Raw genomic sequence first — 20941 nt, forward strand, 5'->3', positions numbered from 1 at the left:
TTACTTGCGTTAAGAAGTAAAAGAGGTCTAAAGTTAAAGTTTTTGAGCACCTACAGCCAAACCACACTGGACATGCCCAATCTCATCTGATCTTGGAAGCTGTGCAGTGTGGGGCTTGGTTAGTACTTGGATGGGAGACCACCTGGGAATACCAGGTGCTGTAGGTAATTTTATACTGACATAACATTCTTTTCTATTACATTTTACATTTAATTTTTTCAACTTATCAATGAATTTACTTGAGTTAAGAAGTAATAGAGGTCTAAAGTTAATGTTTTTGAGCACCTACAGCCAAACCACACTGGACATGCCCAATCTCGTCTGATCTTGGAAGCTATGCAGTGTTGGGCCTGGTTAGTACTTGGATGGGAGACCACCTGGGAATACCAGGTGCTGTAGGTAATTTTATACTGCCATGACATTCTTTTCTATTACATTTTACATTTAATTTTTTCAACTTGTCAATGAATTTACTTGAGTTAAGAAGTAATAGAGGTCTAAAGTTAATGTTTTTGAGCACCTACAGCCCAACCACACTGGACATGCCCAATCTCGTCTGATCTTGGAAGCTATGCAGTGTTGGGCCTGGTTAGTACTTGGATGGGAGACCACATGGGAATACCAGGAGCTGTAGGTAATTTTATACTGCCATAACATTCTTTTCTATTACATTTTACATTTAATTTTTTCAACTTATCAATGAATTTACTTGAGTAAAGAAGTAAAAGAGGTCTAAAGTTAATGTTTTTGAGCACCTACAGCCAAACCACACTGGATATGCCCAATCTCATCTGCTCTTGGTAGCTATGCAGTGTTGGGACTGGTTAGTACTTGGATGGGAGACCACCTGGGAATACCAGGTGCTGTAGGTAATTTTATACTGCCATAACATTCTTTTCTATTACATTTTACAATTAATTTTTTCAACTTATCAATCAATTTACTTGAGTTAAGAAGTAATAGAGGTCTAAAGTTAATGTTTTTGAGCACCTACAGCCAAACCACACTGGACATGCCCAATCTCGTCTGATCTTGGAAGCTATGCAGTGTTGGGCCTGGTTAGTACTTGGATGGGAGACCACTTGGGAATACCAGGAGCAGTAGGTAATTTTATACTGCCATAACATTCTTTTCTGTTACATTTTACATTTCATTTTTTCAACTTATCAATAGAATGTACTTGAGTTAAGAAGTAAAAGAGGTCTAAAGTTAATGTTTTTGAGCACCTACAGCCAAACCACACTGGGAATGCCCAATCTCATCTGATCTTGGAAGCTATGCAGTGTTGGGCCTGGTTAGTACTTGGATGGGAGACCACCTGGGAATACCAGGTGCTGTAGGTAATTTTATACTGCCATAACATTCTTTTCTATTACATTTTACATTTCATTTTTAAACTTATCAATGAATTTACTTGAGTTAAGAAGTAAAAGAGGACTAAAGTTAATGTTTTTGAGCACCTACAGCCAAACCACACTGGACATGCCCAATCTCGTCTGATCTTTGAAGCTATGCAGTGTTGGGCCTGGTTAATACTTGGATGGGAGACCACCTGGGAATACCAGGTGCTGTATGTAATTTAATTCAGCCATAACTTTCTTTTCTATTACATTTTACATTAAATTTTTTCAACTTATCAATGAATTTACTTGAGTTAAGAAGTAAAAGAGGTCTAAAGTTAATGTTTTTGAGCACCTACAGCCAAACCACACTGGACATGCCCAATCTCGTCTGATCTTGGAAGCTATGCAGTGTTGGGCCTGGTTAGTACTTGGATGGGAGACCACCTGGTAATACCATTTGCTGTAGGTAATTTTATACTGCCATAACATTCTTTTCTGTTACATTTTACATTTCATTTTTAAACTTATCAATGAATTTACTTGCGTTAAGAAGTAAAAGAGGTCTAAAGTTAAAGTTTTTGAGCACCTACAGCCAAACCACACTGGACATGCCCAATCTCATCTGATCTTGGAAGCTGTGCAGTGTGGGGCTTGGTTAGTACTTGGATGGGAGACCACCTGGGAATACCAGGTGCTGTAGGTAATTTTATACTGCCATAACATTCTTTTCTATTACATTTTACAATTAATTTTTTCAACTTATCAATGAATTTACTTGAGTTAAGAAGTAATAGAGGTCTAAAGTTAATGTTTTGTGCACCTACAGCCCAACCACACTGGACATGCCCAATCTCGTCTGATCTTGGAAGCTATGCAGTGTTGGTCCTGGTTAGTACTTGGATGGGAGACCACATGGGAATACCAGGAGCTGTAGGTAATTTTATACTGCCATAACATTCTTTTCTATTACATTTTACATTTAATTTTTTCAACTTATCAATGAATTTACTTGAGTAAAGAAGTAAAAGAGGTCTAAAGTTAATGTTTTTGAGCACCTACAGCCAAACCACACTGGATATGCCCAATCTCATCTGCTCTTGGAAGCTATGCAGTGTTGGGCCTGGTTAGTACTTGGATGGGAGACCACCCGGGAATACCAGGTGCTATAGGTAATTTTATACTGCCATAACATTCTTTTCTATTACATTTTACAATTAATTTTTTCAACTTATCAATCAATTTACTTGAGTTAAGAAGTAATAGAGGTCTAAAGTTAATGTTTTTGAGCACCTACAGCCAAACCACACTGGACATGCCCAATCTCGTCTGATCTTGGAAGCTATGCAGTGTTGGGCCTGGTTAGTACTTGGATGGGAGACCACTTGGGAATACCAGGAGCAGTAGGTAATTTTATACTGCCATAACATTCTTTTCTGTTACATTTTACATTTCATTTTTTCAACTTATCAATAGAATGTACTTGAGTTAAGAAGTAAAAGAGGTCTAAAGTTAATGTTTTTGAGCACCTACAGCCAAACCACACTGGGAATGCCCAATCTCGTCTGATCTTGGAAGCTATGCAGTGTTGGGCCTGGTTAGTACTTGGATGGGAGACCACCTGGGAATACCAGGTGCTGTAGGTAATTTTATCCTGCCATAACATTCTTTTCTATTACATTTTACATTTAATTTTTTCAACTTGTCAATGAATTTACTTGAGTTAAGAAGTAATAGAGGTCTAAAGTTAATGTTTTTGAGCACCTACAGCCCAACCACACTGGACATGCCCAATCTCGTCTGATCTTGGAAGCTATGCAGTGTTGGGCCTGGTTAGTACTTGGATGGGAGACCACTTGGGAATACCAGGAGCAGTAGGTAATTTTTGACTGCCATAACATTCTTTTCTGTTACATTTTACATTTCATTTTTTCAACTTATCAATAGAATGTACTTGAGTTAAGAAGTAAAAGAGGTCTAAAGTTAATGTTTTTGAGCACCTACAGCCAAACCACACTGGGAATGCCCAATCTCGTCTGATCTTGGAAGCTATTCAGTGTTGGGCCTGGTTAGAACTTGGATGGGAGACCACCTGGGAATACCAGGTGCTGTAGGTAATTTTATACTGCCATAACATTCTTTTCTATTACATTTTACATTTAAGTTATTCAACTTATCAATGAATTTACTTGAGTAAAGAAGTAAAAGAGGTCTAAAGTGAAAGTTTTTGTGCACCTACAGCCAAACCACACTGGACATGCCCAATCTCATCTGATCTTGGAAGCTATGCAGTGTTGGGCCTGGTTAGTACTTGGATGGGAGACCACCTGGGAATACCAGGTGCTGTAGGTAATTTTATACTGCCATAACATTCTTTTCTATTACATTTTACATTTCATTTTTAAACTTATCAATGAATTTACTTGAGTTAAGAAGTAAAAGAGGACTAAAGTTAATGTTTTTGAGCACCTACAGCCAAACCACACTGGACATGCCCAATCTCGTCTGATCTTTGAAGCTATGCAGTGTTGGGCCTGGTTAATACTTGGATGGGAGACCACCTGGGAATACCAGGTGCTGTATGTAATTTAATTCAGCCATAACTTTCTTTTCTATTACATTTTACATTAAATTTTTTCAACTTATCAATGAATTTACTTGAGTTAAGAAGTAAAAGAGGTCTAAAGTTAATGTTTTTGAGCACCTACAGCCAAACCACACTGGACATGCCCAATCTCGTCTGATCTTGGAAGCTATGCAGTGTTGGGCCTGGTTAGTACTTGGATGGGAGACCACCTGGTAATACCATTTGCTGTAGGTAATTTTATACTGCCATAACATTCTTTTCTGTTACATTTTACATTTCATTTTTAAACTTATCAATGAATTTACTTGCGTTAAGAAGTAAAAGAGGTCTAAAGTTAAAGTTTTTGAGCACCTACAGCCAAACCACACTGGACATGCCCAATCTCATCTGATCTTGGAAGCTGTGCAGTGTGGGGCTTGGTTAGTACTTGGATGGGAGACCACCTGGGAATACCAGGTGCTGTAGGTAATTTTATACTGCCATAACATTCTTTTCTATTACATTTTACAATTAATTTTTTCAACTTATCAATGAATTTACTTGAGTTAAGAAGTAATAGAGGTCTAAAGTTAATGTTTTTGAGCACCTACAGCCAAACCACACTGGACATGCCCAATCTCGTCTGATCTTGGAAGCTATGCAGTGTTGGGCCTGGTTAGTACTTGGATGGGAGACCACCTGGGAATACCAAGTGCTGTAGGTAATTTTATACTGCCATGACATTCTTTTCTATTACATTTTACATTTAATTTTTTCAACTTATCAATGAATTTACTTGAGTTAAGAAGTAATAGAGGTCTAAAGTTAATGTTTTTGTGCACCTACAGCCAACCACACTGGACATGCCCAATCTCGTCTGATCTTGGAAGCTATGCAGTGTTGGTCCTGGTTAGTACTTGGATGGGAGACCACATGGGAATACCAGGAGCTGTAGGTAATTTTATACTGCCATAACATTCTTTTCTATTACATTTTACATTTAATTTTTTCAACTTATCAATGAATTTACTTGAGTAAAGAAGTAAAAGAGGTCTAAAGTTAATGTTTTTGAGCACCTACAGCCAAACCACACTGGATATGCCCAATCTCATCTGCTCTTGGAAGCTATGCAGTGTTGGGCCTGGTTAGAACTTGGATGGGAGACCACCTGGGAATACCAGGTGCTGTAGGTAATTTTATACTGCCATAACATTCTTTTCTATTACATTTTACATTTAAGTTATTCAACTTATCAATGAATTTACTTGAGTAAAGAAGTAAAAGAGGTCTAAAGTGAAAGTTTTTGTGCACCTACAGCCAAACCACACTGGACATGCCCAATCTCATCTGATCTTGGAAGCTATGCAGTGTTGGGCCTGGTTAGTACTTGGATGGGAGACCACCTGGGAATACCAGGTGCTGTAGGTAATTTTATACTGCCATAACATTCTTTTCTATTACATTTTACATTTCATTTTTAAACTTATCAATGAATTTACTTGAGTTAAGAAGTAAAAGAGGACTAAAGTTAATGTTTTTGAGCACCTACAGCCAAACCACACTGGACATGCCCAATCTCGTCTGATCTTTGAAGCTATGCAGTGTTGGGCCTGGTTAATACTTGGATGGGAGACCACCTGGGAATACCAGGTGCTGTATGTAATTTAATTCAGCCATAACTTTCTTTTCTATTACATTTTACATTAAATTTTTTCAACTTATCAATGAATTTACTTGAGTTAAGAAGTAAAAGAGGTCTAAAGTTAATGTTTTTGAGCACCTACAGCCAAACCACACTGGACATGCCCAATCTCGTCTGATCTTGGAAGCTATGCAGTGTTGGGCCTGGTTAGTACTTGGATGGGAGACCACCTGGTAATACCATTTGCTGTAGGTAATTTTATACTGCCATAACATTCTTTTCTGTTACATTTTACATTTCATTTTTAAACTTATCAATGAATTTACTTGCGTTAAGAAGTAAAAGAGGTCTAAAGTTAAAGTTTTTGAGCACCTACAGCCAAACCACACTGGACATGCCCAATCTCATCTGATCTTGGAAGCTGTGCAGTGTGGGGCCTGGTTAGTACTTGGATGGGAGACCACCTGGGAATACCAGGTGCTGTAGGTAATTTTATACTGCCATAACATTCTTTTCTATTACATTTTACATTTCATTTTTAAACTTATCAATGAATTTACTTGAGTTAAGAAGTAAAAGAGGACTAAAGTTAATGTTTTTGAGCACCTACAGCCAAACCACACTGGACATGCCCAATCTCGTCTGATCTTTGAAGCTATGCAGTGTTGGGCCTGGTTAATACTTGGATGGGAGACCACCTGGGAATACCAGGTGCTGTATGTAATTTAATTCAGCCATAACTTTCTTTTCTATTACATTTTACATTAAATTTTTTCAACTTATCAATGAATTTACTTGAGTTAAGAAGTAAAAGAGGTCTAAAGTTAATGTTTTTGAGCACCTACAGCCAAACCACACTGGACATGCCCAATCTCGTCTGATCTTGGAAGCTATGCAGTGTTGGGCCTGGTTAGTACTTGGATGGGAGACCACCTGGTAATACCATTTGCTGTAGGTAATTTTATACTGCCATAACATTCTTTTCTGTTACATTTTACATTTCATTTTTAAACTTATCAATGAATTTACTTGCGTTAAGAAGTAAAAGAGGTCTAAAGTTAAAGTTTTTGAGCACCTACAGCCAAACCACACTGGACATGCCCAATCTCATCTGATCTTGGAAGCTGTGCAGTGTGGGGCTTGGTTAGTACTTGGATGGGAGACCACCTGGGAATACCAGGTGCTGTAGGTAATTTTATACTGCCATAACATTCTTTTCTATTACATTTTACAATTAATTTTTTCAACTTATCAATGAATTTACTTGAGTTAAGAAGTAATAGAGGTCTAAAGTTAATGTTTTGTGCACCTACAGCCCAACCACACTGGACATGCCCAATCTCGTCTGATCTTGGAAGCTATGCAGTGTTGGTCCTGGTTAGTACTTGGATGGGAGACCACATGGGAATACCAGGAGCTGTAGGTAATTTTATACTGCCATAACATTCTTTTCTATTACATTTTACATTTAATTTTTTCAACTTATCAATGAATTTACTTGAGTAAAGAAGTAAAAGAGGTCTAAAGTTAATGTTTTTGAGCACCTACAGCCAAACCACACTGGATATGCCCAATCTCATCTGCTCTTGGAAGCTATGCAGTGTTGGGCCTGGTTAGTACTTGGATGGGAGACCACCCGGGAATACCAGGTGCTATAGGTAATTTTATACTGCCATAACATTCTTTTCTATTACATTTTACAATTAATTTTTTCAACTTATCAATCAATTTACTTGAGTTAAGAAGTAATAGAGGTCTAAAGTTAATGTTTTTGAGCACCTACAGCCAAACCACACTGGACATGCCCAATCTCGTCTGATCTTGGAAGCTATGCAGTGTTGGGCCTGGTTAGTACTTGGATGGGAGACCACTTGGGAATACCAGGAGCAGTAGGTAATTTTATACTGCCATAACATTCTTTTCTGTTACATTTTACATTTCATTTTTTCAACTTATCAATAGAATGTACTTGAGTTAAGAAGTAAAAGAGGTCTAAAGTTAATGTTTTTGAGCACCTACAGCCAAACCACACTGGGAATGCCCAATCTCGTCTGATCTTGGAAGCTATGCAGTGTTGGGCCTGGTTAGTACTTGGATGGGAGACCACCTGGGAATACCAGGTGCTGTAGGTAATTTTATCCTGCCATAACATTCTTTTCTATTACATTTTACATTTAATTTTTTCAACTTGTCAATGAATTTACTTGAGTTAAGAAGTAATAGAGGTCTAAAGTTAATGTTTTTGAGCACCTACAGCCCAACCACACTGGACATGCCCAATCTCGTCTGATCTTGGAAGCTATGCAGTGTTGGGCCTGGTTAGTACTTGGATGGGAGACCACTTGGGAATACCAGGAGCAGTAGGTAATTTTTGACTGCCATAACATTCTTTTCTGTTACATTTTACATTTCATTTTTTCAACTTATCAATAGAATGTACTTGAGTTAAGAAGTAAAAGAGGTCTAAAGTTAATGTTTTTGAGCACCTACAGCCAAACCACACTGGGAATGCCCAATCTCGTCTGATCTTGGAAGCTATTCAGTGTTGGGCCTGGTTAGAACTTGGATGGGAGACCACCTGGGAATACCAGGTGCTGTAGGTAATTTTATACTGCCATAACATTCTTTTCTATTACATTTTACATTTAAGTTATTCAACTTATCAATGAATTTACTTGAGTAAAGAAGTAAAAGAGGTCTAAAGTGAAAGTTTTTGTGCACCTACAGCCAAACCACACTGGACATGCCCAATCTCATCTGATCTTGGAAGCTATGCAGTGTTGGGCCTGGTTAGTACTTGGATGGGAGACCACCTGGGAATACCAGGTGCTGTAGGTAATTTTATACTGCCATAACATTCTTTTCTATTACATTTTACATTTCATTTTTAAACTTATCAATGAATTTACTTGAGTTAAGAAGTAAAAGAGGACTAAAGTTAATGTTTTTGAGCACCTACAGCCAAACCACACTGGACATGCCCAATCTCGTCTGATCTTTGAAGCTATGCAGTGTTGGGCCTGGTTAATACTTGGATGGGAGACCACCTGGGAATACCAGGTGCTGTATGTAATTTAATTCAGCCATAACTTTCTTTTCTATTACATTTTACATTAAATTTTTTCAACTTATCAATGAATTTACTTGAGTTAAGAAGTAAAAGAGGTCTAAAGTTAATGTTTTTGAGCACCTACAGCCAAACCACACTGGACATGCCCAATCTCGTCTGATCTTGGAAGCTATGCAGTGTTGGGCCTGGTTAGTACTTGGATGGGAGACCACCTGGTAATACCATTTGCTGTAGGTAATTTTATACTGCCATAACATTCTTTTCTGTTACATTTTACATTTCATTTTTAAACTTATCAATGAATTTACTTGCGTTAAGAAGTAAAAGAGGTCTAAAGTTAAAGTTTTTGAGCACCTACAGCCAAACCACACTGGACATGCCCAATCTCATCTGATCTTGGAAGCTGTGCAGTGTGGGGCTTGGTTAGTACTTGGATGGGAGACCACCTGGGAATACCAGGTGCTGTAGGTAATTTTATACTGCCATAACATTCTTTTCTATTACATTTTACAATTAATTTTTTCAACTTATCAATGAATTTACTTGAGTTAAGAAGTAATAGAGGTCTAAAGTTAATGTTTTTGAGCACCTACAGCCAAACCACACTGGACATGCCCAATCTCGTCTGATCTTGGAAGCTATGCAGTGTTGGGCCTGGTTAGTACTTGGATGGGAGACCACCTGGGAATACCAAGTGCTGTAGGTAATTTTATACTGCCATGACATTCTTTTCTATTACATTTTACATTTAATTTTTTCAACTTATCAATGAATTTACTTGAGTTAAGAAGTAATAGAGGTCTAAAGTTAATGTTTTTGTGCACCTACAGCCAACCACACTGGACATGCCCAATCTCGTCTGATCTTGGAAGCTATGCAGTGTTGGTCCTGGTTAGTACTTGGATGGGAGACCACATGGGAATACCAGGAGCTGTAGGTAATTTTATACTGCCATAACATTCTTTTCTATTACATTTTACATTTAATTTTTTCAACTTATCAATGAATTTACTTGAGTAAAGAAGTAAAAGAGGTCTAAAGTTAATGTTTTTGAGCACCTACAGCCAAACCACACTGGATATGCCCAATCTCATCTGCTCTTGGAAGCTATGCAGTGTTGGGCCTGGTTAGAACTTGGATGGGAGACCACCTGGGAATACCAGGTGCTGTAGGTAATTTTATACTGCCATAACATTCTTTTCTATTACATTTTACATTTAAGTTATTCAACTTATCAATGAATTTACTTGAGTAAAGAAGTAAAAGAGGTCTAAAGTGAAAGTTTTTGTGCACCTACAGCCAAACCACACTGGACATGCCCAATCTCATCTGATCTTGGAAGCTATGCAGTGTTGGGCCTGGTTAGTACTTGGATGGGAGACCACCTGGGAATACCAGGTGCTGTAGGTAATTTTATACTGCCATAACATTCTTTTCTATTACATTTTACATTTCATTTTTAAACTTATCAATGAATTTACTTGAGTTAAGAAGTAAAAGAGGACTAAAGTTAATGTTTTTGAGCACCTACAGCCAAACCACACTGGACATGCCCAATCTCGTCTGATCTTTGAAGCTATGCAGTGTTGGGCCTGGTTAATACTTGGATGGGAGACCACCTGGGAATACCAGGTGCTGTATGTAATTTAATTCAGCCATAACTTTCTTTTCTATTACATTTTACATTAAATTTTTTCAACTTATCAATGAATTTACTTGAGTTAAGAAGTAAAAGAGGTCTAAAGTTAATGTTTTTGAGCACCTACAGCCAAACCACACTGGACATGCCCAATCTCGTCTGATCTTGGAAGCTATGCAGTGTTGGGCCTGGTTAGTACTTGGATGGGAGACCACCTGGTAATACCATTTGCTGTAGGTAATTTTATACTGCCATAACATTCTTTTCTGTTACATTTTACATTTCATTTTTAAACTTATCAATGAATTTACTTGCGTTAAGAAGTAAAAGAGGTCTAAAGTTAAAGTTTTTGAGCACCTACAGCCAAACCACACTGGACATGCCCAATCTCATCTGATCTTGGAAGCTGTGCAGTGTGGGGCTTGGTTAGTACTTGGATGGGAGACCACCTGGGAATACCAGGTGCTGTAGGTAATTTTATACTGCCATAACATTCTTTTCTATTACATTTTACAATTAATTTTTTCAACTTATCAATGAATTTACTTGAGTTAAGAAGTAATAGAGGTCTAAAGTTAATGTTTTTGAGCACCTACAGCCAAACCACACTGGACATGCCCAATCTCGTCTGATCTTGGAAGCTATGCAGTGTTGGGCCTGGTTAGTACTTGGATGGGAGACCACCTGGGAATACCAAGTGCTGTAGGTAATTTTATACTGCCATGACATTCTTTTCTATTACATTTTACATTTAATTTTTTCAACTTATCAATGAATTTACTTGAGTTAAGAAGTAATAGAGGTCTAAAGTTAATGTTTTTGTGCACCTACAGCCAACCACACTGGACATGCCCAATCTCGTCTGATCTTGGAAGCTATGCAGTGTTGGTCCTGGTTAGTACTTGGATGGGAGACCACATGGGAATACCAGGAGCTGTAGGTAATTTTATACTGCCATAACATTCTTTTCTATTACATTTTACATTTAATTTTTTCAACTTATCAATGAATTTACTTGAGTAAAGAAGTAAAAGAGGTCTAAAGTTAATGTTTTTGAGCACCTACAGCCAAACCACACTGGATATGCCCAATCTCATCTGCTCTTGGAAGCTATGCAGTGTTGGGCCTGGTTAGTACTTGGATGGGAGACCACCTGGGAATACCAGGTGCTATAGGTAATTTTATACTGCCATAACATTCTTTTCTATTACATTTTACAATTAATTTTTTCAACTTATCAATCAATTTACTTGAGTTAAGAAGTAATAGAGGTCTAAAGTTAATGTTTTTGAGCACCTACAGCCAAACCACACTGGACATGCCCAATCTCGTCTGATCTTGGAAGCTATGCAGTGTTGGGCCTGGTTAGTACTTGGATGGGAGACCACTTGGGAATACCAGGAGCAGTAGGTAATTTTATACTGCCATAACATTCTTTTCTGTTACATTTTACATTTCATTTTTTCAACTTATCAATAGAATGTACTTGAGTTAAGAAGTAAAAGAGGTCTAAAGTTAATGTTTTTGAGCACCTACAGCCAAACCACACTGGGAATGCCCAATCTCGTCTGATCTTGGAAGCTATGCAGTGTTGGGCCTGGTTAGTACTTGGATGGGAGACCACCTGGGAATACCAGGTGCTGTAGGTAATTTTATCCTGCCATAACATTCTTTTCTATTACATTTTACATTTAATTTTTTCAACTTGTCAATGAATTTACTTGAGTTAAGAAGTAATAGAGGTCTAAAGTTAATGTTTTTGAGCACCTACAGCCCAACCACACTGGACATGCCCAATCTCGTCTGATCTTGGAAGCTATGCAGTGTTGGGCCTGGTTAGTACTTGGATGGGAGACCACATGGGAATACCAGGAGCTGTAGGTAATTTTATACTGCCATAACATTCTTTTCTATTACATTTTACATTTAATTTTTTCAACTTATCAATGAATTTACTTGAGTAAAGATGTCAAAGAGGTCTAAAGTTAATGTTTTTGAGCACTTACAGCCAAACCACACTGGACATGCCCAATCTCGTCTGATCTTGGAAGCTATGCAGTGTTGGGCCTGGTTAGTACTTGGATGGGAGACCACTTGGGAATACCAGGAGCAGTAGGTAATTTTATACTGCCATAACATTCTTTTCTGTTACATTTTACATTTCATTTTTTCAACTTATCAATAGAATGTACTTGAGTTAAGAAGTAAAAGAGGTCTAAAGTTAATGTTTTTGAGCACCTACAGCCAAACCACACTGGGAATGCCCAATCTCGTCTGATCTTGGAAGCTATTCAGTGTTGGGCCTGGTTAGAACTTGGATGGGAGACCACCTGGGAATACCAGGTGCTGTAGGTAATTTTATACTGCCATAACATTCTTTTCTATTACATTTTACATTTAAGTTATTCAACTTATCAATGAATTTACTTGAGTAAAGAAGTAAAAGAGGTCTAAAGTTAAAGTTTTTGTGCACCTACAGCCAAACCACACTGGACATGCCCAATCTCATCTGATCTTGGAAGCTATGCAGTGTTGGGCCTGGTTAGTACTTGGATGGGAGACCACCTGGGAATACCAGGTGCTGTAGGTAATTTTATACTGCCATAACATTCTTTTCTATTACATTTTACATTTCATTTTTAAACTTATCAATGAATTTACTTGAGTTAAGAAGTAAAAGAGGACTAAAGTTAATGTTTTTGAGCACCTACAGCCAAACCACACTGGACATGCCCAATCTCGTCTGATCTTTGAAGCTATGCAGTGTTGGGCCTGGTTAATACTTGGATGGGAGACCACCTGGGAATACCAGGTGCTGTATGTAATTTAATTCAGCCATAACTTTCTTTTCTATTACATTTTACATTAAATTTTTTCAACTTATCAATGAATTTACTTGAGTTAAGAAGTAAAAGAGGTCTAAAGTTAATGTTTTTGAGCACCTACAGCCAAACCACACTGGACATGCCCAATCTCGTCTGATCTTGGAAGCTATGCAGTGTTGGGCCTGGTTAGTACTTGGATGGGAGACCACCTGGTAATACCATTTGCTGTAGGTAATTTTATACTGCCATAACATTCTTTTCTGTTACATTTTACATTTCATTTTTAAACTTATCAATGAATTTACTTGCGTTAAGAAGTAAAAGAGGTCTAAAGTTAAAGTTTTTGAGCACCTACAGCCAAACCACACTGGACATGCCCAATCTCATCTGATCTTGGAAGCTGTGCAGTGTGGGGCTTGGTTAGTACTTGGATGGGAGACCACCTGGGAATACCAGGTGCTGTAGGTAATTTTATACTGCCATAACATTCTTTTCTATTACATTTTACAATTAATTTTTTCAACTTATCAATGAATTTACTTGAGTTAAGAAGTAATAGAGGTCTAAAGTTAATGTTTTTGAGCACCTACAGCCAAACCACACTGGACATGCCCAATCTCGTCTGATCTTGGAAGCTATGCAGTGTTGGGCCTGGTTAGTACTTGGATGGGAGACCACCTGGGAATACCAAGTGCTGTAGGTAATTTTATACTGCCATGACATTCTTTTCTATTACATTTTACATTTAATTTTTTCAACTTATCAATGAATTTACTTGAGTTAAGAAGTAATAGAGGTCTAAAGTTAATGTTTTGTGCACCTACAGCCCAACCACACTGGACATGCCCAATCTCGTCTGATCTTGGAAGCTATGCAGTGTTGGTCCTGGTTAGTACTTGGATGGGAGACCACATGGGAATACCAGGAGCTGTAGGTAATTTTATACTGCCATAACATTCTTTTCTATTACATTTTACATTTAATTTTTTCAACTTATCAATGAATTTACTTGAATAAAGAAGTAAAAGAGGTCTAAAGTTAATGTTTTTGAGCACCTACAGCCAAACCACACTGGATATGCCCAATCTCATCTGCTCTTGGAAGCTATGCAGTGTTGGGCCTGGTTAGTACTTGGATGGGAGACCACCTGGGAATACCAGGTGCTATAGGTAATTTTATACTGCCATAACATTCTTTTCTATTACATTTTACAATTAATTTTTTCAACTTATCAATCAATTTACTTGAGTTAAGAAGTAATAGAGGTCTAAAGTTAATGTTTTTGAGCACCTACAGCCAAACCACACTGGACATGCCCAATCTCGTCTGATCTTGGAAGCTATGCAGTGTTGGGCCTGGTTAGTACTTGGATGGGAGACCACTTGGGAATACCAGGAGCAGTAGGTAATTTTATACTGCCATAACATTCTTTTCTGTTACATTTTACATTTCATTTTTTCAACTTATCAATAGAATGTACTTGAGTTAAGAAGTAAAAGAGGTCTAAAGTTAATGTTTTTGAGCACCTACAGCCAAACCACACTGGGAATGCCCAATCTCGTCTGATCTTGGAAGCTATGCAGTGTTGGGCCTGGTTAGTACTTGGATGGGAGACCACCTGGGAATACCAGGTGCTGTAGGTAATTTTATCCTGCCATAACATTCTTTTCTATTACATTTTACATTTAATTTTTTCAACTTGTCAATGAATTTACTTGAGTTAAGAAGTAATAGAGGTCTAAAGTTAATGTTTTTGAGCACCTACAGCCCAACCACACTGGACATGCCCAATCTCGTCTGATCTTGGAAGCTATGCAGTGTTGGGCCTGGTTAGTACTTGGATGGGAGACCACTTGGGAATACCAGGAGCAGTAGGTAATCTTATACTGCCATAACATTCTTTTCTGTTACATTTTACATTTCATTTTTTCAACTTATCAATAGAATGTACTTGAGTTAAGAAGTAAAAGAGGTCTAAAGTTAATGTTTTTGAGCACCTACAGCCAAACCACACTGGGAATGCCCAATCTCGTCTGATCTTGGAAGCTATTCAGTGTTGGGCCTGGTTAGAACTTGGATGGGAGACCACCTGGGAATACCAGGTGCTGTAGGTAATTTTATACTGCCATAACATTCTTTTCTATTACATTTTACATTTAAGTTATTCAACTTATCAATGAATTTACTTGAGTAAAGAAGTAAAAGAGGTCTAAAGTGAAAGTTTTTGTGCACCTACAGCCAAACCACACTGGACATGCCCAATCTCATCTGATCTTGGAAGCTATGCAGTGTTGGGCCTGGTTAGTACTTGGATGGGAGACCACCTGGGAATACCAGGTGCTGTAGGTAATTTTATACTGCCATAACATTCTTTTCTATTACATTTTACATTTCATTTTTAAACTTATCAATGAATTTACTTGAGTTAAGAAGTAAAAGAGGACTAAAGTTAATGTTTTTGAGCACCTACAGCCAAACCACACTGGACATGCCCAATCTCGTCTGATCTTTGAAGCTATGCAGTGTTGGGCCTGGTTAATACTTGGATGGGAGACCACCTGGGAATACCAGGTGCTGTATGTAATTTAATTCAGCCATAACTTTCTTTTCTATTACATTTTACATTAAATTTTTTCAACTTATCAATGAATTTACTTGAGTTAAGAAGTAAAAGAGGTCTAAAGTTAATGTTTTTGAGCACCTACAGCCAAACCACACTGGACATGCCCAATCTCGTCTGATCTTGGAAGCTATGCAGTGTTGGGCCTGGTTAGTACTTGGATGGGAGACCACCTGGTAATACCATTTGCTGTAGGTAATTTTATACTGCCATAACATTCTTTTCTGTTACATTTTACATTTCATTTTTAAACTTATCAATGAATTTACTTGCGTTAAGAAGTAAAAGAGGTCTAAAGTTAAAGTTTTTGAGCACCTACAGCCAAACCACACTGGACATGCCCAATCTCATCTGATCTTGGAAGCTGTGCAGTGTGGGGCTTGGTTAGTACTTGGATGGGAGACCACCTGGGAATACCAGGTGCTGTAGGTAATTTTATACTGCCATAACATTCTTTTCTATTACATTTTACAATTAATTTTTTCAACTTATCAATGAATTTACTTGAGTTAAGAAGTAATAGAGGTCTAAAGTTAATGTTTTTGAGCACCTACAGCCAAACCACACTGGACATGCCCAATCTCGTCTGATCTTGAAAGCTATGCAGTGTTGGGCCTGGTTAGTACTTGGATGGGAGACCACCTGGGAATACCAAGTGCTGTAGGTAATTTTATACTGCCATGACATTCTTTTCTATTACATTTTACATTTAATTTTTTCAACTTATCAATGAATTTACTTGAGTTAAGAAGTAATAGAGGTCTAAAGTTAATGTTTTTGTGCACCTACAGCCAACCACACTGGACATGCCCAATCTCGTCTGATCTTGGAAGCTATGCAGTGTTGGTCCTGGATAGTACTTGGATGGGAGACCACATGGGAATACCAGGAGCTGTAGGTAATTTTATACTGCCATAACATTCTTTTCTATTACATTTTACATTTAATTTTTTCAACTTATCAATGAATTTACTTGAGTAAAGAAGTAAAAGAGGTCTAAAGTTAATGTTTTTGAGCACCTACAGCCAAACCACACTGGATATGCCCAATCTCATCTGCTCTTGGAAGCTATGCAGTGTTGGGCCTGGTTAGTACTTGGATGGGAGACCACCTGGGAATACCAGGTGCTATAGGTAATTTTATACTGCCATAACATTCTTTTCTATTACATTTTACAATTAATTTTTTCAACTTATCAATCAATTTACTTGAGTTAAGAAGTAATAGAGGTCTAAAGTTAATGTTTTTGAGCACCTACAGCCAAACCACACTGGACATGCCCAATCTCGTCTGATCTTGGAAGCTATGCAGTGTTGGGCCTGGTTAGTACTTGGATGGGAGACCACTTGGGAATACCAGGAGCAGTAGGTAATTTTATACTGCCATAACATTCTTTTCTGTTACATTTTACATTTCATTTTTTCAACTTATCAATAGAATGTACTTGAGTTAAGAAGTAAAAGAGGTCTAAAGTTAATGTTTTTGAGCACCTACAGCCAAACCACACTGGGAATGCCCAATCTCGTCTGATCTTGGAAGCTATGCAGTGTTGGGCCTGGTTAGTACTTGGATGGGAGACCACCTGGGAATACCAGGTGCTGTAGGTAATTTTATCCTGCCATAACATTCTTTTCTATTACATTTTACATTTAATTTTTTCAACTTGTCAATGAATTTACTTGAGTTAAGAAGTAATAGAGGTCTAAAGTTAATGTTTTTGAGCACCTACAGCCCAACCACACTGGACATGCCCAATCTCGTCTGATCTTGGAAGCTATGCAGTGTTGGGCCTGGTTAGTACTTGGATGGGAGACCACATGGGAATACCAGGAGCTGTAGGTAATTTTATACTGCCATAACATTCTTTTCTATTACATTTTACATTTAATTTTTTCAACTTATCAATGAATTTACTTGAGTAAAGATGTCAAAGAGGTCTAAAGTTAATGTTTTTGAGCACTTACAGCCAAACCACACTGGACATGCCCAATCTCGTCTGATCTTGGAAGCTATGCAGTGTTGGGCCTGGTTAGTACTTGGATGGGAGACCACTTGGGAATACCAGGAGCAGTAGGTAATTTTATACTGCCATAACATTCTTTTCTGTTACATTTTACATTTCATTTTTTCAACTTATCAATAGAATGTACTTGAGTTAAGAAGTAAAAGAGGTCTAAAGTTAATGTTTTTGAGCACCTACAGCCAAACCACACTGGGAATGCCCAATCTCGTCTGATCTTGGAAGCTATTCAGTGTTGGGCCTGGTTAGAACTTGGATGGGAGACCACCTGGGAATACCAGGTGCTGTAGGTAATTTTATACTGCCATAACATTCTTTTCTATTACATTTTACATTTAAGTTATTCAACTTATCAATGAATTTACTTGAGTAAAGAAGTAAAAGAGGTCTAAAGTTAAAGTTTTTGTGCACCTACAGCCAAACCACACTGGACATGCCCAATCTCATCTGATCTTGGAAGCTATGCAGTGTTGGGCCTGGTTAGTACTTGGATGGGAGACCACCTGGGAATACCAGGTGCTGTAGGTAATTTTATACTGCCATAACATTCTTTTCAATTACATTTTACATTTCATTTTTAAACTTATCAATGAATTTACTTGAGTTAAGAAGTAAAAGAGGACTAAAGTTAATGTTTTTGAGCACCTACAGCCAAACCACACTGGACATGCCCAATCTCGTCTGATCTTTGAAGCTATGCAGTGTTGGGCCTGGTTAATACTTGGATGGGAGACCACCTGGGAATACCAGGTGCTGTATGTAATTTAATTCAGCCATAACTTTCTTTTCTATTACATTTTACATTAAATTTTTTCAACTTATCAATGAATTTACTTGAGTTAAGAAGTAAAAGAGGTCTAAAGTTAATGTTTTTGAGCACCTACAGCCAAACCACACTGGACATGCCCAATCTCGTCTGATCTTGGAAGCTATGCAGTGTTGGGCCTGGTTAGTACTTGGATGGGAGACCACCTGGTAATACCATTTGCTGTAGGTAATTTTATACTGCCATAACATTCTTTTCTGTTACATTTTACATTTCATTTTTAAACTTATCAATGAATTTACTTGCGTTAAGAAGTAAAAGAGGTCTAAAGTTAAAGTTTTTGAGCACCTACAGCCAAACCACACTGGACATGCCCAATCTCATCTGATCTTGGAAGCTGTGCAGTGTGGGGCTTGGTTAGTACTTGGATGGGAGACCACCTGGGAATACCAGGTGCTGTAGGTAATTTTATACTGCCATAACATTCTTTTCTATTACATTTTACAATTAATTTTTTCAACTTATCAATGAATTTACTTGAGTTAAGAAGTAATAGAGGTCTAAAGTTAATGTTTTTGAGCACCTACAGCCAAACCACACTGGACATGCCCAATCTCGTCTGATCTTGGAAGCTATGCAGTGTTGGGCCTGGTTAGTACTTGGATGGGAGACCACCTGGGAATACCAAGTGCTGTAGGTAATTTTATACTGCCATGACATTCTTTTCTATTACATTTTACATTTAATTTTTTCAACTTATCAATGAATTTACTTGAGTTAAGAAGTAATAGAGGTCTAAAGTTAATGTTTTTGTGCACCTACAGCCCAACCACACTGGACATGCCCAATCTCGTCTGATCTTGGAAGCTATGCAGTGTTGGTCCTGGTTAGTACTTGGATGGGAGACTACATGGGAATACCAGGAGCTGTAGGTAATTTTATACTGCCATAACATTCTTTTCTATTACATTTTACATTTAATTTTTTCAACTTATCAATGAATTTACTTGAGTAAAGAAGTAAAAGAGGTCTAAAGTTAATGTTTTTGAGCACCTACAGCCAAACCACACTGGATATGCCCAATCTCATCTGCTCTTGGAAGCTATGCAGTGTTGGGCCTGGTTAGTACTTGGATGGGAGACCACCTGGGAATACCAGGTGCTATAGGTAATTTTATACTGCCATAACATTCTTTTCTATTACATTTTACAATTAATTTTTTCAACTTATCAATCAATTTACTTGAGTTAAGAAGTAATAGAGGTCTAAAGTTAATGTTTTTGAGCACCTACAGCCAAACCACACTGGACATGCCCAATCTCGTCTGATCTTGGAAGCTATGCAGTGTTGGGCCTGGTTAGTACTTGAATGGGAGACCACTTGGGAATACCAGGAGCAGTAGGTAATTTTATACTGCCATAACATTCTTTTCTGTTACATTTTACATTTCATTTTTTCAACTTATCAATAGAATGTACTTGAGTTAAGAAGTAAAAGAGGTCTAAAGTTAATGTTTTTGAGCACCGACAGCCAAACCACACTGGGAATGCCCAATCTCGTCTGATCTTGGAAGCTATTCAGTGTTGGGCCTGGTTAGAACTTGGATGGGAGACCACCTGCGAATACCAGGTGCTGTAGGTCATTTTATACTGCCATAACATTCTTTTCTATTACATTTTACATTTAATTTATTCAACTTATCAATGAATTTACTTGAGTAAAGAAGTAAAAGAGGTCTAAAGTTAAAGTTTTTGTGCACCTACAGCCAAACCACACTGGACATGCCCAATCTCATCTGATCTTGGAAGCTATGCAGTGTTGGGCCTGGTTAGTACTTGGATGGGAGACCACCTGGGAATACCAGGTGCTGTAGGTAATTTTATACTGCCATAACATTCTTTTCTATTACATTTTACATTTCATTTTTAAACTTATCAATGAATTTACTTGAGTTAAGAAGTAAAAGAGGACTAAAGTTAATGTTTTTGAGCACCTACAGCCAAACCACACTGGACATGCCCAATCTCGTCTGATCTTTGAAGCTATGCAGTGTTGGGCCTGGTTAGTACTTGGATGGGAGACCACCTGGGAATACCAGGTGCTGTATGTAATTTTATTCAGCCATAACATTCTTTTCTATTACATTTTACATTAAATTTTTTCAACTTATCAATGAATTTACTTGAGTTAAGAAGTAAAAGAGGTCTAAAGTTAATGTTTTTGAGTACCTACAGCCAAACCACACTGGGCATGCCCAATCTCATCTGATCTTGGAAGCTATGCAGTGTTGGGCCTGGTTAGTACTTGGATGGGAGACCACCTGGTAATACCATTTACTGTAGGTAATTTTATACTGCCATAACATTCTTTTCTGTTACATTTTACATTTCATTTTTAAACTTATCAATGAATTTACTTGCGTTAAGAAGTAAAAGAGGTCTAAAGTTAAAGTT

The 20941-nt window shown here is 37.7% G+C and overlaps 15 non-coding genes and 74 pseudogenes across 15 annotated transcripts; all 89 read left to right on the plus strand.

Moving 5' to 3' along the window:
* The first annotated feature begins 48 nt into the window (after positions 1 to 48).
* LOC148459982 (5S ribosomal RNA) lies at positions 49 to 167 on the plus strand (annotated as a pseudogene).
* Positions 168 to 283: 116 nt separating this feature from the next.
* LOC148459983 (5S ribosomal RNA) lies at positions 284 to 402 on the plus strand. Its single transcript, XR_015873060.1, has one exon. It is a non-coding gene; the product is annotated as a 5S ribosomal RNA (ribosomal RNA).
* A 116-nt stretch (positions 403 to 518) lies between these two features.
* On the plus strand, positions 519 to 637 carry LOC148459984 (5S ribosomal RNA; annotated as a pseudogene).
* A 116-nt stretch (positions 638 to 753) lies between these two features.
* Positions 754 to 872, plus strand: LOC148459985 (5S ribosomal RNA; annotated as a pseudogene).
* A 116-nt stretch (positions 873 to 988) lies between these two features.
* LOC148459986 (5S ribosomal RNA) lies at positions 989 to 1107 on the plus strand (annotated as a pseudogene).
* Positions 1108 to 1224: 117 nt separating this feature from the next.
* On the plus strand, positions 1225 to 1343 carry LOC148459987 (5S ribosomal RNA). Its single transcript, XR_015873343.1, has one exon. It is a non-coding gene; the product is annotated as a 5S ribosomal RNA (ribosomal RNA).
* A 115-nt stretch (positions 1344 to 1458) lies between these two features.
* LOC148459988 (5S ribosomal RNA) lies at positions 1459 to 1577 on the plus strand (annotated as a pseudogene).
* A 116-nt stretch (positions 1578 to 1693) lies between these two features.
* On the plus strand, positions 1694 to 1812 carry LOC148459989 (5S ribosomal RNA; annotated as a pseudogene).
* Positions 1813 to 1927: 115 nt separating this feature from the next.
* On the plus strand, positions 1928 to 2046 carry LOC148459990 (5S ribosomal RNA; annotated as a pseudogene).
* Positions 2047 to 2161: 115 nt separating this feature from the next.
* LOC148459991 (5S ribosomal RNA) lies at positions 2162 to 2280 on the plus strand (annotated as a pseudogene).
* Positions 2281 to 2396: 116 nt separating this feature from the next.
* On the plus strand, positions 2397 to 2515 carry LOC148459992 (5S ribosomal RNA; annotated as a pseudogene).
* Positions 2516 to 2631: 116 nt separating this feature from the next.
* On the plus strand, positions 2632 to 2750 carry LOC148459993 (5S ribosomal RNA; annotated as a pseudogene).
* Positions 2751 to 2867: 117 nt separating this feature from the next.
* Positions 2868 to 2986, plus strand: LOC148459994 (5S ribosomal RNA). Its single transcript, XR_015873698.1, has one exon. It is a non-coding gene; the product is annotated as a 5S ribosomal RNA (ribosomal RNA).
* A 116-nt stretch (positions 2987 to 3102) lies between these two features.
* LOC148459995 (5S ribosomal RNA) lies at positions 3103 to 3221 on the plus strand (annotated as a pseudogene).
* Positions 3222 to 3338: 117 nt separating this feature from the next.
* On the plus strand, positions 3339 to 3457 carry LOC148459996 (5S ribosomal RNA; annotated as a pseudogene).
* Positions 3458 to 3573: 116 nt separating this feature from the next.
* On the plus strand, positions 3574 to 3692 carry LOC148459997 (5S ribosomal RNA). The gene has a single exon (XR_015874215.1). It is a non-coding gene; the product is annotated as a 5S ribosomal RNA (ribosomal RNA).
* A 115-nt stretch (positions 3693 to 3807) lies between these two features.
* On the plus strand, positions 3808 to 3926 carry LOC148459998 (5S ribosomal RNA; annotated as a pseudogene).
* Positions 3927 to 4042: 116 nt separating this feature from the next.
* LOC148459999 (5S ribosomal RNA) lies at positions 4043 to 4161 on the plus strand (annotated as a pseudogene).
* Positions 4162 to 4276: 115 nt separating this feature from the next.
* Positions 4277 to 4395, plus strand: LOC148460000 (5S ribosomal RNA; annotated as a pseudogene).
* A 116-nt stretch (positions 4396 to 4511) lies between these two features.
* On the plus strand, positions 4512 to 4630 carry LOC148460001 (5S ribosomal RNA; annotated as a pseudogene).
* Positions 4631 to 4746: 116 nt separating this feature from the next.
* LOC148460002 (5S ribosomal RNA) lies at positions 4747 to 4864 on the plus strand (annotated as a pseudogene).
* A 116-nt stretch (positions 4865 to 4980) lies between these two features.
* LOC148460003 (5S ribosomal RNA) lies at positions 4981 to 5099 on the plus strand (annotated as a pseudogene).
* A 116-nt stretch (positions 5100 to 5215) lies between these two features.
* LOC148460004 (5S ribosomal RNA) lies at positions 5216 to 5334 on the plus strand. Its single transcript, XR_015874216.1, has one exon. It is a non-coding gene; the product is annotated as a 5S ribosomal RNA (ribosomal RNA).
* A 115-nt stretch (positions 5335 to 5449) lies between these two features.
* Positions 5450 to 5568, plus strand: LOC148460005 (5S ribosomal RNA; annotated as a pseudogene).
* A 116-nt stretch (positions 5569 to 5684) lies between these two features.
* LOC148460006 (5S ribosomal RNA) lies at positions 5685 to 5803 on the plus strand (annotated as a pseudogene).
* Positions 5804 to 5918: 115 nt separating this feature from the next.
* On the plus strand, positions 5919 to 6037 carry LOC148460007 (5S ribosomal RNA; annotated as a pseudogene).
* A 115-nt stretch (positions 6038 to 6152) lies between these two features.
* LOC148460008 (5S ribosomal RNA) lies at positions 6153 to 6271 on the plus strand (annotated as a pseudogene).
* Positions 6272 to 6387: 116 nt separating this feature from the next.
* On the plus strand, positions 6388 to 6506 carry LOC148460009 (5S ribosomal RNA; annotated as a pseudogene).
* A 115-nt stretch (positions 6507 to 6621) lies between these two features.
* Positions 6622 to 6740, plus strand: LOC148460010 (5S ribosomal RNA; annotated as a pseudogene).
* Positions 6741 to 6855: 115 nt separating this feature from the next.
* On the plus strand, positions 6856 to 6974 carry LOC148460011 (5S ribosomal RNA; annotated as a pseudogene).
* A 116-nt stretch (positions 6975 to 7090) lies between these two features.
* LOC148460012 (5S ribosomal RNA) lies at positions 7091 to 7209 on the plus strand (annotated as a pseudogene).
* Positions 7210 to 7325: 116 nt separating this feature from the next.
* Positions 7326 to 7444, plus strand: LOC148460013 (5S ribosomal RNA; annotated as a pseudogene).
* Positions 7445 to 7561: 117 nt separating this feature from the next.
* On the plus strand, positions 7562 to 7680 carry LOC148460014 (5S ribosomal RNA). The gene has a single exon (XR_015873699.1). It is a non-coding gene; the product is annotated as a 5S ribosomal RNA (ribosomal RNA).
* A 116-nt stretch (positions 7681 to 7796) lies between these two features.
* Positions 7797 to 7915, plus strand: LOC148460015 (5S ribosomal RNA; annotated as a pseudogene).
* Positions 7916 to 8032: 117 nt separating this feature from the next.
* Positions 8033 to 8151, plus strand: LOC148460016 (5S ribosomal RNA; annotated as a pseudogene).
* A 116-nt stretch (positions 8152 to 8267) lies between these two features.
* On the plus strand, positions 8268 to 8386 carry LOC148460017 (5S ribosomal RNA). The gene has a single exon (XR_015874218.1). It is a non-coding gene; the product is annotated as a 5S ribosomal RNA (ribosomal RNA).
* A 115-nt stretch (positions 8387 to 8501) lies between these two features.
* LOC148460018 (5S ribosomal RNA) lies at positions 8502 to 8620 on the plus strand (annotated as a pseudogene).
* Positions 8621 to 8736: 116 nt separating this feature from the next.
* Positions 8737 to 8855, plus strand: LOC148460019 (5S ribosomal RNA; annotated as a pseudogene).
* Positions 8856 to 8970: 115 nt separating this feature from the next.
* On the plus strand, positions 8971 to 9089 carry LOC148460020 (5S ribosomal RNA; annotated as a pseudogene).
* Positions 9090 to 9205: 116 nt separating this feature from the next.
* LOC148460021 (5S ribosomal RNA) lies at positions 9206 to 9324 on the plus strand (annotated as a pseudogene).
* Positions 9325 to 9440: 116 nt separating this feature from the next.
* Positions 9441 to 9558, plus strand: LOC148460022 (5S ribosomal RNA; annotated as a pseudogene).
* Positions 9559 to 9674: 116 nt separating this feature from the next.
* LOC148460023 (5S ribosomal RNA) lies at positions 9675 to 9793 on the plus strand (annotated as a pseudogene).
* A 116-nt stretch (positions 9794 to 9909) lies between these two features.
* LOC148460024 (5S ribosomal RNA) lies at positions 9910 to 10028 on the plus strand. Its single transcript, XR_015874219.1, has one exon. It is a non-coding gene; the product is annotated as a 5S ribosomal RNA (ribosomal RNA).
* A 115-nt stretch (positions 10029 to 10143) lies between these two features.
* Positions 10144 to 10262, plus strand: LOC148460025 (5S ribosomal RNA; annotated as a pseudogene).
* A 116-nt stretch (positions 10263 to 10378) lies between these two features.
* LOC148460026 (5S ribosomal RNA) lies at positions 10379 to 10497 on the plus strand (annotated as a pseudogene).
* A 115-nt stretch (positions 10498 to 10612) lies between these two features.
* LOC148460027 (5S ribosomal RNA) lies at positions 10613 to 10731 on the plus strand (annotated as a pseudogene).
* Positions 10732 to 10847: 116 nt separating this feature from the next.
* LOC148460028 (5S ribosomal RNA) lies at positions 10848 to 10966 on the plus strand (annotated as a pseudogene).
* Positions 10967 to 11082: 116 nt separating this feature from the next.
* On the plus strand, positions 11083 to 11200 carry LOC148460029 (5S ribosomal RNA; annotated as a pseudogene).
* A 116-nt stretch (positions 11201 to 11316) lies between these two features.
* Positions 11317 to 11435, plus strand: LOC148460030 (5S ribosomal RNA; annotated as a pseudogene).
* A 116-nt stretch (positions 11436 to 11551) lies between these two features.
* On the plus strand, positions 11552 to 11670 carry LOC148460031 (5S ribosomal RNA; annotated as a pseudogene).
* Positions 11671 to 11787: 117 nt separating this feature from the next.
* On the plus strand, positions 11788 to 11906 carry LOC148460032 (5S ribosomal RNA). The gene has a single exon (XR_015873700.1). It is a non-coding gene; the product is annotated as a 5S ribosomal RNA (ribosomal RNA).
* A 116-nt stretch (positions 11907 to 12022) lies between these two features.
* Positions 12023 to 12141, plus strand: LOC148460033 (5S ribosomal RNA; annotated as a pseudogene).
* Positions 12142 to 12257: 116 nt separating this feature from the next.
* LOC148460034 (5S ribosomal RNA) lies at positions 12258 to 12376 on the plus strand (annotated as a pseudogene).
* A 117-nt stretch (positions 12377 to 12493) lies between these two features.
* On the plus strand, positions 12494 to 12612 carry LOC148460035 (5S ribosomal RNA; annotated as a pseudogene).
* A 116-nt stretch (positions 12613 to 12728) lies between these two features.
* On the plus strand, positions 12729 to 12847 carry LOC148460036 (5S ribosomal RNA). Its single transcript, XR_015874220.1, has one exon. It is a non-coding gene; the product is annotated as a 5S ribosomal RNA (ribosomal RNA).
* Positions 12848 to 12962: 115 nt separating this feature from the next.
* Positions 12963 to 13081, plus strand: LOC148460037 (5S ribosomal RNA; annotated as a pseudogene).
* Positions 13082 to 13197: 116 nt separating this feature from the next.
* Positions 13198 to 13316, plus strand: LOC148460038 (5S ribosomal RNA; annotated as a pseudogene).
* A 115-nt stretch (positions 13317 to 13431) lies between these two features.
* LOC148460039 (5S ribosomal RNA) lies at positions 13432 to 13550 on the plus strand (annotated as a pseudogene).
* Positions 13551 to 13666: 116 nt separating this feature from the next.
* On the plus strand, positions 13667 to 13785 carry LOC148460040 (5S ribosomal RNA; annotated as a pseudogene).
* A 115-nt stretch (positions 13786 to 13900) lies between these two features.
* On the plus strand, positions 13901 to 14019 carry LOC148460041 (5S ribosomal RNA; annotated as a pseudogene).
* A 116-nt stretch (positions 14020 to 14135) lies between these two features.
* On the plus strand, positions 14136 to 14254 carry LOC148460042 (5S ribosomal RNA; annotated as a pseudogene).
* Positions 14255 to 14370: 116 nt separating this feature from the next.
* Positions 14371 to 14489, plus strand: LOC148460043 (5S ribosomal RNA; annotated as a pseudogene).
* Positions 14490 to 14606: 117 nt separating this feature from the next.
* On the plus strand, positions 14607 to 14725 carry LOC148460044 (5S ribosomal RNA). The gene has a single exon (XR_015873701.1). It is a non-coding gene; the product is annotated as a 5S ribosomal RNA (ribosomal RNA).
* Positions 14726 to 14841: 116 nt separating this feature from the next.
* On the plus strand, positions 14842 to 14960 carry LOC148460045 (5S ribosomal RNA; annotated as a pseudogene).
* A 117-nt stretch (positions 14961 to 15077) lies between these two features.
* LOC148460046 (5S ribosomal RNA) lies at positions 15078 to 15196 on the plus strand (annotated as a pseudogene).
* A 116-nt stretch (positions 15197 to 15312) lies between these two features.
* On the plus strand, positions 15313 to 15431 carry LOC148460047 (5S ribosomal RNA). Its single transcript, XR_015874221.1, has one exon. It is a non-coding gene; the product is annotated as a 5S ribosomal RNA (ribosomal RNA).
* Positions 15432 to 15546: 115 nt separating this feature from the next.
* Positions 15547 to 15665, plus strand: LOC148460048 (5S ribosomal RNA; annotated as a pseudogene).
* Positions 15666 to 15781: 116 nt separating this feature from the next.
* Positions 15782 to 15900, plus strand: LOC148460049 (5S ribosomal RNA; annotated as a pseudogene).
* Positions 15901 to 16015: 115 nt separating this feature from the next.
* Positions 16016 to 16134, plus strand: LOC148460050 (5S ribosomal RNA; annotated as a pseudogene).
* A 116-nt stretch (positions 16135 to 16250) lies between these two features.
* LOC148460051 (5S ribosomal RNA) lies at positions 16251 to 16369 on the plus strand (annotated as a pseudogene).
* A 116-nt stretch (positions 16370 to 16485) lies between these two features.
* LOC148460052 (5S ribosomal RNA) lies at positions 16486 to 16603 on the plus strand (annotated as a pseudogene).
* A 116-nt stretch (positions 16604 to 16719) lies between these two features.
* On the plus strand, positions 16720 to 16838 carry LOC148460053 (5S ribosomal RNA; annotated as a pseudogene).
* A 116-nt stretch (positions 16839 to 16954) lies between these two features.
* LOC148460054 (5S ribosomal RNA) lies at positions 16955 to 17073 on the plus strand (annotated as a pseudogene).
* A 117-nt stretch (positions 17074 to 17190) lies between these two features.
* Positions 17191 to 17309, plus strand: LOC148460055 (5S ribosomal RNA). Its single transcript, XR_015873702.1, has one exon. It is a non-coding gene; the product is annotated as a 5S ribosomal RNA (ribosomal RNA).
* Positions 17310 to 17425: 116 nt separating this feature from the next.
* Positions 17426 to 17544, plus strand: LOC148460056 (5S ribosomal RNA; annotated as a pseudogene).
* A 116-nt stretch (positions 17545 to 17660) lies between these two features.
* On the plus strand, positions 17661 to 17779 carry LOC148460057 (5S ribosomal RNA; annotated as a pseudogene).
* Positions 17780 to 17896: 117 nt separating this feature from the next.
* LOC148460058 (5S ribosomal RNA) lies at positions 17897 to 18015 on the plus strand (annotated as a pseudogene).
* Positions 18016 to 18131: 116 nt separating this feature from the next.
* Positions 18132 to 18250, plus strand: LOC148460059 (5S ribosomal RNA). The gene has a single exon (XR_015874222.1). It is a non-coding gene; the product is annotated as a 5S ribosomal RNA (ribosomal RNA).
* A 115-nt stretch (positions 18251 to 18365) lies between these two features.
* Positions 18366 to 18484, plus strand: LOC148460060 (5S ribosomal RNA; annotated as a pseudogene).
* A 116-nt stretch (positions 18485 to 18600) lies between these two features.
* On the plus strand, positions 18601 to 18719 carry LOC148460061 (5S ribosomal RNA; annotated as a pseudogene).
* A 115-nt stretch (positions 18720 to 18834) lies between these two features.
* Positions 18835 to 18953, plus strand: LOC148460062 (5S ribosomal RNA; annotated as a pseudogene).
* A 116-nt stretch (positions 18954 to 19069) lies between these two features.
* Positions 19070 to 19188, plus strand: LOC148460063 (5S ribosomal RNA; annotated as a pseudogene).
* Positions 19189 to 19304: 116 nt separating this feature from the next.
* On the plus strand, positions 19305 to 19423 carry LOC148460064 (5S ribosomal RNA; annotated as a pseudogene).
* A 116-nt stretch (positions 19424 to 19539) lies between these two features.
* On the plus strand, positions 19540 to 19658 carry LOC148460065 (5S ribosomal RNA; annotated as a pseudogene).
* A 116-nt stretch (positions 19659 to 19774) lies between these two features.
* Positions 19775 to 19893, plus strand: LOC148460066 (5S ribosomal RNA; annotated as a pseudogene).
* A 117-nt stretch (positions 19894 to 20010) lies between these two features.
* Positions 20011 to 20129, plus strand: LOC148460067 (5S ribosomal RNA; annotated as a pseudogene).
* Positions 20130 to 20245: 116 nt separating this feature from the next.
* Positions 20246 to 20364, plus strand: LOC148460068 (5S ribosomal RNA). Its single transcript, XR_015874223.1, has one exon. It is a non-coding gene; the product is annotated as a 5S ribosomal RNA (ribosomal RNA).
* A 115-nt stretch (positions 20365 to 20479) lies between these two features.
* Positions 20480 to 20598, plus strand: LOC148460069 (5S ribosomal RNA; annotated as a pseudogene).
* A 116-nt stretch (positions 20599 to 20714) lies between these two features.
* LOC148460070 (5S ribosomal RNA) lies at positions 20715 to 20833 on the plus strand (annotated as a pseudogene).
* Positions 20834 to 20941: the final 108 nt, after the last annotated feature.

This window comes from Taudactylus pleione, unplaced genomic scaffold (assembly GCF_031769625.1).
Source record: "Taudactylus pleione unplaced genomic scaffold, aTauple2 ptg000967l, whole genome shotgun sequence".
In the NCBI taxonomy this organism is placed as follows: domain Eukaryota; kingdom Metazoa; phylum Chordata; class Amphibia; order Anura; family Myobatrachidae; genus Taudactylus; species Taudactylus pleione.